The 13,214-nt window shown below is 49.0% G+C and overlaps 1 protein-coding gene and 1 non-coding gene across 8 annotated transcripts in view; both read left to right on the top strand.

The window, feature by feature from the left end:
- The window catches only part of PPP2R5C (protein phosphatase 2 regulatory subunit B'gamma), a 126,728-nt gene that overhangs the window by 80,494 nt on the left and 33,020 nt on the right, over positions 1-13,214 (top strand). The window lies entirely within an intron of this gene.
- LOC120620034 (5S ribosomal RNA) lies at positions 10,400-10,518 on the top strand. Its single transcript, XR_005657733.1, has one exon. It is a non-coding gene; the product is annotated as a 5S ribosomal RNA (ribosomal RNA).

The following is a 13,214-nucleotide window of genomic DNA, read 5'->3' on the forward strand; positions in this document are numbered from 1 at the left end:
AATCACATGTACGGAAGATTTCTCTGTTTTTAAGGAGCCTTGGCTGTCAGCCGCCCCCGAGTCCCACTCTTAGCCCGAGAGGGAAGTCTGCAGACGAGACTTCGGTCGGCCTGCTTTAGACCAGGTGCCTGCCCTTGACATGGGTGTGTGCCTGCCTGCCCACATCAGGCTCTCGCTTGCCTTTCATGGTAGCATGTGCATTGCTAGAACCACTCGGGGGACCTAAAGCCCTTAAGACATTTTTAGATTAAATAATCATTCCTGTCAAAATCGTGACCTCCCTAAACTCCCTCGCTGTCCTAACCTTGTCCCCACCCTGAAACTCGGGCCCATCTCCGGTGCTGGACGCTGTGCCCTCTGGTCCAGAGCACCTGGCAGATGGGCCCTGGGCGCCCGCCGAGGGGAGCCAGGCGCTTTCTCGGGGGAGGAGATAGAGCGCGACCCGGATGCCCACCCTCCCACAGCTTTCCTGCCGTGGAGGACAGGCATCCAGTAATGCAACCACCGTATGTCACTGGGTCAGGGGGACTCTGCGAAGGGAAGCACACCGGGGCGGTGGACACAGGTGCAGGACGGCCGGGTGCCCACGTGGAGGAGGGAAGGTGCCGAGGGCGGCCTAGTGCGTGACGGATTCGATCGTCCCAGGAAGACGCGTGCGTGTGAGGGGCTTTCCGTGTCACGGGAGAGCGGAGGACAGTTCATTGTCTCCCGACTGAAGGGCGGGGGTGCAGGAGAGAGCACAGCTTTCCCCTTACCTCGGGGGCTTCAGGAACTCTCCAGGGAATGAGGGCGGGGCAGATAGGACATGGGGCTTCACTGGCTCTTGTTTTGTTCTGTAGACGAGGGCATTGGTGAAGGGTATCTTGGAGGAAGAAAGCGTCTGGTGGGGGTGGTGCCTGGCAGTGCTTCTGACCGTAGCAGGCGTACAGAGTGGCTGTAGAACTCGAGCATCCGATAGGAGGCCACCACCCCAGCAGTGCCTGGACCCAGAGTGGCAGGTGGAAGAGAGGCGGGCCCTTCGTGGCTCCATCCACATGCCTGGTGTGCTTGCCACCGAAGCAGCACCTCGCCGCTGGCTTGAGGGACCACCGCACATGTGTCTGTCATGTGTGCATGCGTCTGTGTATTGTTTTGTCAGTATTTTTAGAAACATTAATTTTCATTTACTTTGAAGAATCCAAAGCTTTAAAGAATTATGCTCCTTGTGCTTCTTTTAACTGTATTGCTTATTAGACTGGACCACTTGATGGTTTAACATGTGTTGAGAGAGAATCCACATACCATATAATTCACTTATTTAAAATGTACAATTCAGTCGTTTTTAATATATTCTCAAGATTATGCAGCTATTGTCACATCTAATTTTATAACATTTTCATCCCCCTACGAGAGACCCCGTGCCCATCCACAGTCACTGCCATCCCTCCTTCACCCGGCCCCCAGCCCCGGGCAGCCACCAGTGTCCTTCTGTCTCCATGCATTTGCCCACACGGGACAGTTCCTTTAAAGGGGATTGTAGAGTATGTGGCCTTCCTTCACTTGGCATGATGTTTTATCCATGTCGTGGCATGTGTCAGAGCTTCTTTGTATTGCTGAATAACGCTCCACTGTACGGTTACACACCACGTTTGATTTATCCATTCATTCGTTGGTGGACGTTTGAGGTGTTTCCGCTGCTTGGCAGTTCTGTCGTGCTGCTGCGAGCATGCGTGAACCAGCTGTGTGTGCACACGTGTTTCCAGTTCTCTCGAGTGTTGACCCGGGAGTGGAACGGCTAGTTCCATGGTAACGCTGTGTTTAATGTTCGAGGACCTGCCAGACTGTTCGCCAGCGGCTGCGCTGTCTTACATTCCTGCCCCAGGGTTACGAGGGTTCCAGTGTCTCCTCATCCTCCCCAACACGCGCGACCGTCTTTCTGATGACAGCCATTTTCGTGGGTGCGAAGTGGCGTCTCGCCGTGCGTTTTGATGCATTCTAGACTTTAGTGCTAGAATTTAACAGAACCTTCCAGATCACCTGGCTTGCCCCTTTTATCTTCCACATTCAAAGCCGAGTCAGGAGATGAGGATGAGCCGGGGCATCGGTGCGCCGGGGCCGCAGCCCCTGGCATCTGTGTTCTCAGGCCTGATTACGTAAACTCCGTTATCCCTTAATTCCAGTCATTTTAAAAATATAACCAGCCATCTGTTTTTTTCAATTAAATTATCTAGTTAATCCGTTTTTCAGGCAATGGTATTTTTCTCATAGTTAAAACACTAATAGCAAAACCACGGTGCCACTTTTTTCACAGACTAGCAGTTTTACTTGAAGAATGACTGACGGACACATCGGTTATTCACACTTGAATATTTAGCAAGCATTTCTCAAAAAATGAATAAAATGAGAATGTCACTTTCAGGAAAATAATTGACAGCGTTTGTTGCCAGTGATGAAATTCAAGCTTTCAGGTGAAAATCTGAATTTTGGGAAATTTGTGTCGGCCAGTGCGAGCTTCCCGGGGCCACAGCCTCTGCTGCTGAGAGCGGCGACGACATGAATGAATGGGGTCTTTAATACATGTGACGAAATGAGTCCCCACTGGAAGCGCTACATAATCCAGTGACCAGCATTTTCCAGATGAGCAGTAAATGAGTTACAAAATCATCCGAGGGCCAGAGAGCCATGCAGGCGAGCGACACCGCGCTGGCCCTCAACGTGGCGGAGAGGGGCCGCTGACGAGGCCAGAGACCCCACACGCCAGCACGCCTCTCCTAAACTGCTGCTGGTCTAGTTTTGGGGTGACATCCAAGAGGTCCGCAGTGACCCGAAAGGGCTCTTACTTACCTACCCCCCCCTTCCACCCTGTCTGCGGGAGACAGATTCTTCTTCCCAGATTTCAGCCAAACCAACCTTCTGAACATAAAAGCAGACGTGGGAAGCCAGCTGTTTCCTATGAAGCCAGACGTTCAAGAGATTTGCAAAAATGTAAAAAACGCCACGCTTCTCACCGAATCTGTTTTCATTTTGGGAAATATTTTTATTTAATATGAGCTCTTTTATGAAGTAACTAATGTTAGTTATTTTTTATAAAAATATGTTATGTATTTGAAGACACAGTAGGCTTATTATTTTCTAATGAATTCGTGCTTTTTAAATGTCTCTTGGGGGCCCTCAGGAATTCTCAGGGCTTTAAGGGTCCTAGGACCAACAAGGCTGAGACCCTGTCTCCCGAAGGAGCGCTGCCCGGGGCCCGGCCTCGCCGGCACCCGGCGGAGGAGCACGTCCTGGGCCTCGCCGCCGCCTCCCTGTTCCCTGGCTGTTCTCGAGCTTTCCAGAAGCCTCGCACCACGTGGGGCCTGAGACAGCTCCCTGACCCCCGGGCTGTCAACTCCCTGAGAGGGACGCGTGTGTGCTCCCTGTCATCCCGCACGCAGTTTACCTTTCGTGGGCCCGTTAGTGTCCCCCGACGTGGAGCGTGACCAGTCCCGGTGCTCACAGGTCAGTGAGGCCTGCAGAGCAGCGGAGGAGCAGGTGAGGTGGACAGTGGAATGAGGTGAGCGGGCCACGGCGGCCCCCGTAGAATTAGCCCGTGTCCTGCGCCAGGTTAGTAAATGGAGGACAGTGAATGAGGCGCAGTGACCGCCCTGCCGCCTGCTCGCCTGGGAGACCACGTCCCGCAGGGACGTAGGGCAGATGCGCAGCACCTTTGGGCACTGCGATGACGCGGTTTTCCTCTTCTGCTATGTTTTTGTAATTTTTTTTAAATTTTAATAATGACCACTTACCACACCAGTCATCATCAAAAGTCAATGAATGTATGTTCTTCTTTTAGAAACAGCAAGGTCTCTAGCGCGGTGTATAGTAGCACCGGCCTTCCCAGGCCCGTGTCAGGTTTCCAGGAAAAACAATTCATCACATCATTTTACATCCGCGTTGCTTGTCAACGACTAGATATTAACAAGTTTCCTTCTACGCTTAGGGCTCAAGCCAGCGTTTTCTGTCAAGGGCATAGGAACTTCTCTTGGGTCCCCGGGGAGGACTCACACCCAGGTCCCATGACGATTGCCTCGTGCTTTACTTAAGGGCTGATGCGGGACGCTTCCGTTTTCATGTCTGGTGTATACAGCGTGTTCTGAGAAGTGTTACTCGCTGTAAGGGGGCGGAGGGGAAGGATGTTTTGAAGTAAAGAAGGTAGCGCGTTAACCAGCGAAGCCGCAGGTCGTCTGCAGGTTTCCTTTAAGTGATGATCTAATCATGCATTCCCCTTTTTGCTTAGTTATTTCTGTTTCGCCAGAGTCACAGTAACATGGCGCTGACGTCAGCAATGAGCTAAAGGGAGATTAAAACATCAGTGCTTTTTGGAATCTAGAGAGTGATTTTTCTACTTTAAAAGTCAGTGAGCCATTTCTTAGAGATTTGCTCATATTACTTCGAGAGCATTTCCCTTCGTTTTGTTTGATGTTTTTAAACTATAAAAGAAATGCATGCTTATTCTCTAATAAGTGAAGTAAATACAAAAACATAGGAAAAGTTCATCTTTCTCCTTATTCTGCCCTCTCCCTCAAGTCTACCCACACCCATCCCCACCTGACGCATAGTATTTGTTTCCCAAAAGGCAACTAACAGTGATGGGGTGTTGGATATGTTCGTTATCTTGATTGTATGATAGTTTCACGGATGTCTGCGTATGTTAAACATACCGAGTTGTACGTTCTACATATGTTCCACGAATCACATGTCAGCTCCACCTCCGTGAAGCTGGGGATTTTTAAAGCCCCTCAGCTGGTGGGTATTTCCTTTGGTCTAGGGGCACAGTGAAGAAATTGCTGAGACAGAAAGGCTGTGGTGAGCCAAGAATGTTTGGGACCTTGGCACCTAGTAAATACCTTTAACGTAACATCTTTTTAAATTAATTGTTAATTCACATAAAACAAAAGTCTCTGTTCTGCTCCATCGATGGAGGGATCTGCTCACTCATACCATGCTGACTTCTATTGTGAACAGTTCTCTGGGATTTGATAACTGCACGCAGTCACGTAACCACGCCACAGCCAAGAGGAGCACAGTTTCATGTGCTCCCTCCAAAAAATCTGCTCTATTCTGCTCCTTTGTAGGCAGGCCCTCCCCTTTCCCATTCTCCCGGGCCGCCACTGATCCATCCTCCAGCTCTGTCATTTCGTCTTCTCCAGGATGTCATGTAAATAGACCCGTTCGGCAGGGTAGGCTTTGAGCCCAGCCTCGCTCACTTAGCAGAAAGCGCTAGTGGATCATGCCGTTGATGTATCAGTAGTTCGTGCCTTTTAACTGTGCCTTAGTATCTAGTTATGTGGACGTGCCACCGTTTGCCATTCCCCAGTTGAGGGATATTCGGGTTATTTCAAGTTTTTGACAGTAAAACTGTTAAGTATTCATGTACAAGTTTTGGATATAGGTTTTTCTTTAACTTGGGTAAACACAAGCATTTTGTCGTGTGCTCGTTTGTCATTTGTGTGTATCTTTCCCGGTGACGTGTCGATTTAAGTCGTTTGCCCGTTTTTAATTGGGTGGTTTTCTCGTTACCGAGTTTGAGATCCCTTTACATAGTCCAGATACAAACTGTTTGCCAGTTATGTGACTTGCAAATATTTTCTCTGCGGCTTGTCTTTTTATTTTAACGGTGTCTTTTACAGAGTTTTTGGTTTAGGTGAAGTTGAATTTATGATGTTTATGATGTTGTTTCTTTCATGGATAGTGCTCTTGGTGTCATATCTAAGAAGTCTCGCCTAACCCGAGTCACAAAGACTTTTCTTAAAAGTGCTAGAGTTCTGCATTTTACAGTTAGGTCTGTGATCTGCTTTGATCATTCTTGGTAGGTGGACGACCGCGTATTTGTGGAAAATTGTCGAACAGACTAACTGTTCTCCATCGAGTGGTCTTTGCACCGCTGTCTACAGTCAACAGTCATTCGACCGTATTTGCGTATCTTTTCCCAGATTCTCTGTTCTGCTCCCTCGACGGAGGGATCTGCTCACTGATACCATGCTGTCTTCTATTGTCACTTCATAGTAAATATTGCGATCAGGGAATGTGAATGCTGGAACCCTGTTCTTTTCTAAAATTGTTTGGCTGTTCTAGTTATAACTTTCCGTATACATTGTAGAACCAGCTTGTCATTATCTACAAAATGCCCTTCAGGGGCTTCGACTGCATTGTACTGAGCGTGTAGACTCGGAGCGACCTGATGTCTCAACGGCATTGAACCTTGCCCTCCACGAGCACAGTGGGTCGCCCCATTTCGATCCTACGCGTATCTTTTAGACTCGTAAATCGGTATTTCATTTTGGACCATTGTTAATTGGGGCAGTTCGTTTTCTGTTTCTGATTGCTGTCTGTCTTTTCTTGCAGTTCCATCAGGTTTTATTTCATGTTATTCGCTATATAAATATTAATAAGATCTATTAGTTGAATTGACTCCTTTATCATTAAAAAGTGATCCTTTTTATCCGTGGTAATATCATTTGCTCCAAAATATCCTTTGTCCGGTGTGAATATAGCCATTCCAGCGGTGTGTTTTCCTCCTCCTTTTTACTTTTGAGCAATTTGTGTCTTTTCAGTTGAAGCGGGCATATTGAGACAGCACGTGGCTGGGTCCTGCTTTTTCATTCACTCAGACGGTCTCTGCCTTTTGATCGGGATGTTCACGCCACTCACTCTCAGCGCGAGTCTGGATGTGCTGGCTTTAAACCTACCGTGCGTGTTGCCATATTTTTTTTTTTTCGTCCCGTCCGTTCTTCGTTCCCTTTTCCCCTCGTTCCGCTTTCTTTGGGATCAACTGATTACTTTCCGTGACCCCATCTTACCTCCTTTGTTGGCTTTTCAAGTATAAGTCTTTATCGTTTGATCTCAGTTATTTATTCGGTCTCTCTGGATACACCTCTAAATTAGCGCAGCCTTCCCCAGGCGATGCCGCACGTTCACGTCAAGCGCAGGAAGTTTACGTCCATTTCTTCTCTCCCGGCCTTTCTGCTGTGGTTGGCATGCGTTTACTCCTTTACGTGTTATAAATCCACCACATATTTTCTTTTTTTTTTTTTTAACAATTATCTTTTAAAGACATTTGAGCAATTTTTGGACCTTCTCCGCTCCCCCAGATACATACCGTCAGTGGTCGTTGCGCCATTGCGTGGACCCAGAAATCCACCTGGTGTCGATGTCCCTCTGCCAGAAGGACTTTCTTTAACGTTCCCTGTCGTGCAGGCCTCCTGGATGAGTTTCCGTATATCCGATCATCTTTCCTTCGCCTTTGGTTTTGAAACATGTGCGGGGTGTAGAACCCCAGGTCCGAGTTCCGTCCTCCACAAGCTTTGCCTCACGATCTCCTGTTCGCATGGTCCCTGGTGACAAGTCTGCAGTTGTTCCTGGCTTCGTTCTCCTGCACAAAACGTATCTTTTTTTCCTCCAGCTACTTTTAAGATTTTTTTCTTCTGCGATTTTTAAGCGATTTGATTATGATGGGCGGTGGGGTGGTTTCGCTCTTTTTCTTGGGTTTGGATTTTGTTAATAGTTTTCATCAAACTGGAGGAGTATTTGGGCCTCGTTTCTCAACCGTCCTCTCTGTCCCCTGCCCTGCGGGGCCTCCAGCCGCGTGTGCGTCAGGCCTCCCGGGCCGTCCCACAGCTCGCCGGTGCTCCTTTTCTTCTCCATTGTTCTTTTCTTTCTGTGTTTTGCTGGGTAGTTTCCTTTGTCATCTTCAAGTTCACCAATCTTTTCTGCAATGTTTTGCCTGGCGTTTCCCATTCAGTGGATTTTGCATCTCGTGCACTGTATTTGTGTCTGTTTTATATCTTCGTGTCTCCGCCTGACTTTTTGAACACTGTTTCAATATCCTTCTCTGCTAATTCTAACACGCGTCAGCTCCAGGTCGGTTCGACTGACTGGCTTTTCTCCCATTATAAACGATGTTTTCCTGCTTCTTTGCATGTCCGCTCATTCCTTGTTGGATGTCTGACCCTGCGTTTTGTTTTGCCTCGTCGAGCGCAGTTTCCTTACACGTTTCCGTTAATGTTCTTGACATTCGTTTGGAATGCAGCGAAGTCACTTGCAAACAGTCTGATCCTTTTGGTTCTCGCCTTCGGGATGTGCTAGGGACCACCAGAGCCACCGAGATTCAGTGACTAATGACCCCCCTGCACTAAGACGGGACCCTCCCAGCGGAGCCCGCTGCTCCGCGACGTGACCTTGTCCCGTCTGGCCGGTGGGTCCGGCGCTGTTCCCAGCGCTGGGCAAGTACCGGTCTCTCCGACCTTGTCAGGTGGTTCTTTTCACGGGCCTGGTGGTTTCCTCACACAAAGATGCTGCTCAGCCCTCTGCTGCCGAGCTGAGGAGACTTCTGCCGTCTCGGGCGTCCGGTCCCTCTCCGTGCAGCTCTCCCTCCCGGGCCTTGGCCTTGCAGGTGCTACCACCTCTGTGTGCTGGCCGCCGCCAGGGTTCTCTCTTCTGCCCGGGCAGGCAGCTGCGCAGGTGTGGGCTCACCGCGCCATTTGCCGTTCCTCAGGGTCTCTGTCCTTCACCGCCCGAGAGCCAGGGTCTTAAAAGCCATAATCCATAGATTTTGCTTAGTTTTTTGGTCAGGGGGTGGGGGCAACCCCCTCCCTATTACTCCATGTTGCCTAGAAGTAAAAGTCTGTGTTTCATTTGTAATGAATAATCGACACAGCTCCATCTACACAGGTGATCCAGCAACGATTCTAAAAAGACATACCGATCCAAGGTTCTTTGTGTAACCTGTAACTTCATAACTGCGAACATCTAAGGGGTGGTGAGGGACACTGTGAAAACGGTTGGCTATACATACATGACTGGTAAATGGTAAATATTTCAGTGTATTTAGATCATGTCTGCTGCAGAAAATAGTTTTGCTATTCTAAAACATTTCTAAACTTTCTCACATTTCACTGCAAAAAATTATCAGAAGACGTGGTAAAGCAAATATATTAGAACGTAAATGTAAAATCTAGCTCATGGCTATACAGCTATTCCTCATGAGATTAGGCTTTTTTTGATTGATAGTTTTCATAACAAAATATTGAGGAGTATATACATCATTCATAATCTGTTCTAAACTAACCTTTGGCCCAGAGTAAATCACTTAAGAGAAACGTCCAAATCCAGCGTTATCTTTAAATGACACTAATTGAATTGATTGATAAGTACAGTAAGTCCTCACTTAATGTCATCAATAAGTCCTTGGAAACTGCAGCTTTAAGCCAGACAACGACATATAACAAAACCAGTTGCATCCTAGGCTAATTGATATAGACAAGAGTTAAGTTCCTACGGCACATTTCTGGTCACAAAGACACCACCAAACTTCTAAATGACTCAAAACACTTCTAATTGTAAACACTGAACTACACGTGAGCTCTACAGACATTGCGGAGAGATGAGTAAAAACAAATAAGAGCAGCTTATCTCAGGTCAGGGTCGCAGGTGGCTGGAGCCTGTCCCTGGCAGCTCAGGGCACAAGGTGGGGCCACCCACCGCCACCCACACTGGGACAGCGCGGACACACCATTCACCTCGCGAGCACACCGCTGTGATGGGGGCGGGAAAACCCACGAGGCTGGGGAGGCCGTGCTCCCTCCACCGACAGAGGCCCCGGCGGGAGCCCGTCTGCATTTTCTCCTCAGCGTTACAAGACGAGGTTGAAGAAAAGGACATCATTCAAGGACCTGCTTATCGCAAATTATTGCTTATTTTGTGCAATTTTTCTGTTCTGAAGCTCAAAAATAAAATTTAAAGAATAAACTCATATGCATAATTATAAATGACTAGCATATTTTCATATTTATCTGAAGTAAGATGGTGTTGTATGTTTAGCTGTTAAATAGTCAAAATTAAATTATCCTTTAAAATTTTGAGGCTGAATTTCCTTTAATAAGGTTTTTAGGGTTTTTTGTTGGTAGCTTTTTAATTTCCATATCTTTATTAAGAACAATCGAATGCTTGTAAAAATAGCAAACTATTCAAAGTAAGAATTTAAGTTGTAGTTTTTTTCTTCTGCTTCATGTTCTGGCGTCTCTTTGGAGACAAACTGCATTCTTTAAAGGCAGCTCCTGCCTTAGAGAAAGCGGCGATGTCACTTTGTGAAAAGGGGACCGTGCTTCACTCCCCTGTTTGCCGAGTGCTCATCCGTGCCAGGTGGCGCGATGGCATAGGATAATGCAAGAACTGCCCATCCATCCAGCTGTGTTTGAGGCAAACATCATGAAGACACTGTACGGCCTGGTAGACAAGCTTAGAGTCAGCGACCAGTTAGCACTGGGCTCAGGACAGGCTCCTCTGACAAAATCACACTGCAGCCGAGAGCTGAGCTTCAGTCGGGAAATGCTCACAGCTTTCTGGTTCCTTAGTTGAGGCTGCAGTTATAAGGTGACTGACGGTCTACGGCCATGCCACCCTGAACAAGCCCGATCCCGTCTGACCTCAGAAGCTAAGCAGGGTCGGGCCTGGTTAGTACTTGGATGGGAGACCACCTAGGAAGACCAGGTGCCGTAGGCGTAAAAAATACAAAATAAATAAATGAATGAATAAAATAAGGCGGCTGGCGGCAGGCATTTGAGGACCTCCTGGGTGTGGCCCCACAGCGGGTACAGAGAGTCCCCAGGGTGACAGCTGAACTGCCAGGGAGCAGATTTGGATTAACTTTACCCCGAGGGGAGACACAGCCTTTCCCTTTAGTCCCTGCTAGGACTCTTATGATCCCCCTGAATTTTATTATTTTTTTAAATGTAATATTTTAATAAAGCTTTTATATCTATTAAAATGTAGTCTCCCCGCCCCCCCAATATGTCTGCATTTCAGGTAACAATGCTCAGTGAATATATTACCTTTTTTATTTATTTTTTTTATTTTTATTTATGGTGGCATTGGTTAACGAAATCCAGGAAGTTTCAGGTACACGATTTAACAGTAAGGCGTGTGTATGTTGCGCTGTGTGTTCACCACCCATAGTTAGATTTATGTCCATCACCACATATTTGACCCCTTTTACCCCATTATCTCCCCCTCTGGTAACTGCTAGTTTACTGTCCGTGTCCATGAGTCTCTGTCCTGTTCGTTTGTTGCTTTTAGGTTTATACCCCACACATAAGTGATATCATGTCATTTTCAACTTTTTCAGTCTGGCTTATTTCACTTAGCATGATTATCTCGAGGTCCATCCACGTTGTCGCAAATGGCAGTATGTCATCTCTTCTTAGGGCTGAGTCATATTCCATGGTGTATATGCTCCACAGCTTAGCCACCTGAATTTTAAATTGCATCCATTGAGTTCATCAAAAATCCAGTTAGAATTAACTAACTGCACTCAGTGTGTGAGCTGCTCTGTGAAGAAGGGACATCTTGGTAATAGGCTCTCACCCTGCCTCCCGGCCCCTCCGCCCGCTGGGAGTTCTTTGGTGCTTGGTCACGGTTTCGCACCCTCGCCACCGAGATCTGGTCGGTGGCCGTGCGTCCCTTGGTCACTGTTGTGGCTGCGTACCTGGCATGCCCCTGTCGTTACTGTTCCGTGTTGCTCGTTAGTGGAGAGGGTTTGCCGTTCGTTTTGTATTTTTGGTTTTTGTTGGTTTTGTACCCGAGGCCCAGCTGCGATGGTCTGACCGTTGCCTCTGTTGGTTTTTCCAGATACATTATATCATTTATAAGCAAATACGATTTTACATTTAAAAAAATAATGTAGACGGGCTCCCCCAGATGCGTCTCTCGGCAACCTGCCTCTCAGAAGCTGTTGTTTCTGCTACAGAGGAAGAGTGCGTGGAGGAGCCGTGACTTGGCCTTTGGCGGACTTGCCTTTATAAGTCCTGTTCAAGTGAATACAACGGCGTAAATAACAGAATAGCCCTCGTGGTTTTGAACAGAACCGAGTAAGCGGCCTTGCTTTCCTCATCGTCTCTGAAATTAGATGGTCAGTTTTCTTCTTCAGTGTGAATCCCCTCAGACCTCAAACTTCACACGTCCTCCTGGCTGCACGAATAGTTTATTTCTTCCCCTTGCTTTGCCTGTAGCAGATGTTACAGGTGTAGAAAGGCCGAGCGGCATCGCTGAATCGTAAGACCCTTCCACGATGTTACTCCCCGAGCCATTTCGGCTTCCATCTAATTCAGTAAATTTAGCAACTCGGAGGACATCTGCGGGGCTGATTTCAAATGCTGAAAGTAGAGGTGTCAAGAAAGCTGTAAAAGCAGGTGCTTCCTGACGGGCAGAGCCCGCGTGCGTGGGACGCCTTCTGCCTACAGCTCTTCCGTTCTGCACGTGCCCCGGGCAGAGCGGATCCACCCCAAGGCTTGGGCAGGTTTCTCCACCTGGTCCTGCCTCTGGGCGGGAGGAGGGCGGGGGGCGACTCTCCCCACGAGGCCGTGCGCGGCCCACGTCTGGCTGCATGCGGGCCCCGGGTGCGGGGCGCACTCCGTGTGGTGTGCTTCGGCTGAGGGGTGCACGGACCGATGTGGGCGCATCGGACCTGAGGCGCCACACCCACAGTGCACACAGATTCTTTGCGGCTTCCGTGTCGTGGCGTGGACGGAGGTCCCCGCCCCTGGTTCCCAGACTAAAGTCCACGCGCCTGGACAGCTCACACTCCCTCCGAGCACGGACGCCGGCGCCAGGCACTCCACTGCTGTGGGCCCCGGAGCGAAACGTCGCTGGGCCGGGAACCCGGGAGTAGCTTGCAGCGGCCTACTGCTTGGCCTCTCTTTTTTTCCAAATATGAGTTTTTAGTACATTTAACCTTTTCTAGACGTGAGCGTTAAGTTAATGCAGCATCGCGTGGTAGGAGAGGTGGCCTCATCTGCGCCCCAGCAGGGGCCAGCCTGGCTGCTAAGGGACCTGAAGGGGGCCAGGCGGGGAGCGAGGGCTGGCCCGAGCCCAGCAAAGGGGACTTTGCTCCGTGCCACCATGGCCTCTGCCTGTGCGACAGTCCTTCCCGAATGGGATGACAACTCGGTGTCATGAAAGACTCCTCCAGAGGGGCGGCCATCTCTCCGTTTGTCCCAACCTCCAGCCCCGTCCAGGGCAGCCCCCTGCTCCCTGGGCAGCTCCCACCCCAGCCCCGTCCCTCACGTGTAGCCGCAGGAGCCACTCGGGAGGCAGCCTGTGTGTCTCCCTCTAGGTACAGTGCACCCCGATGTCGCAGGCTCCTGCCCGGAGCTCCAGGAGAGGCAGGCATAGTGTGCACTCACTGACACCCCACCCCGGAC

Source organism: Pteropus medius, unplaced genomic scaffold (genome assembly GCF_902729225.1).
Source record: "Pteropus medius unplaced genomic scaffold, Ma_sr-lr_union100, whole genome shotgun sequence".
NCBI lineage: Eukaryota > Metazoa > Chordata > Mammalia > Chiroptera > Pteropodidae > Pteropus > Pteropus medius.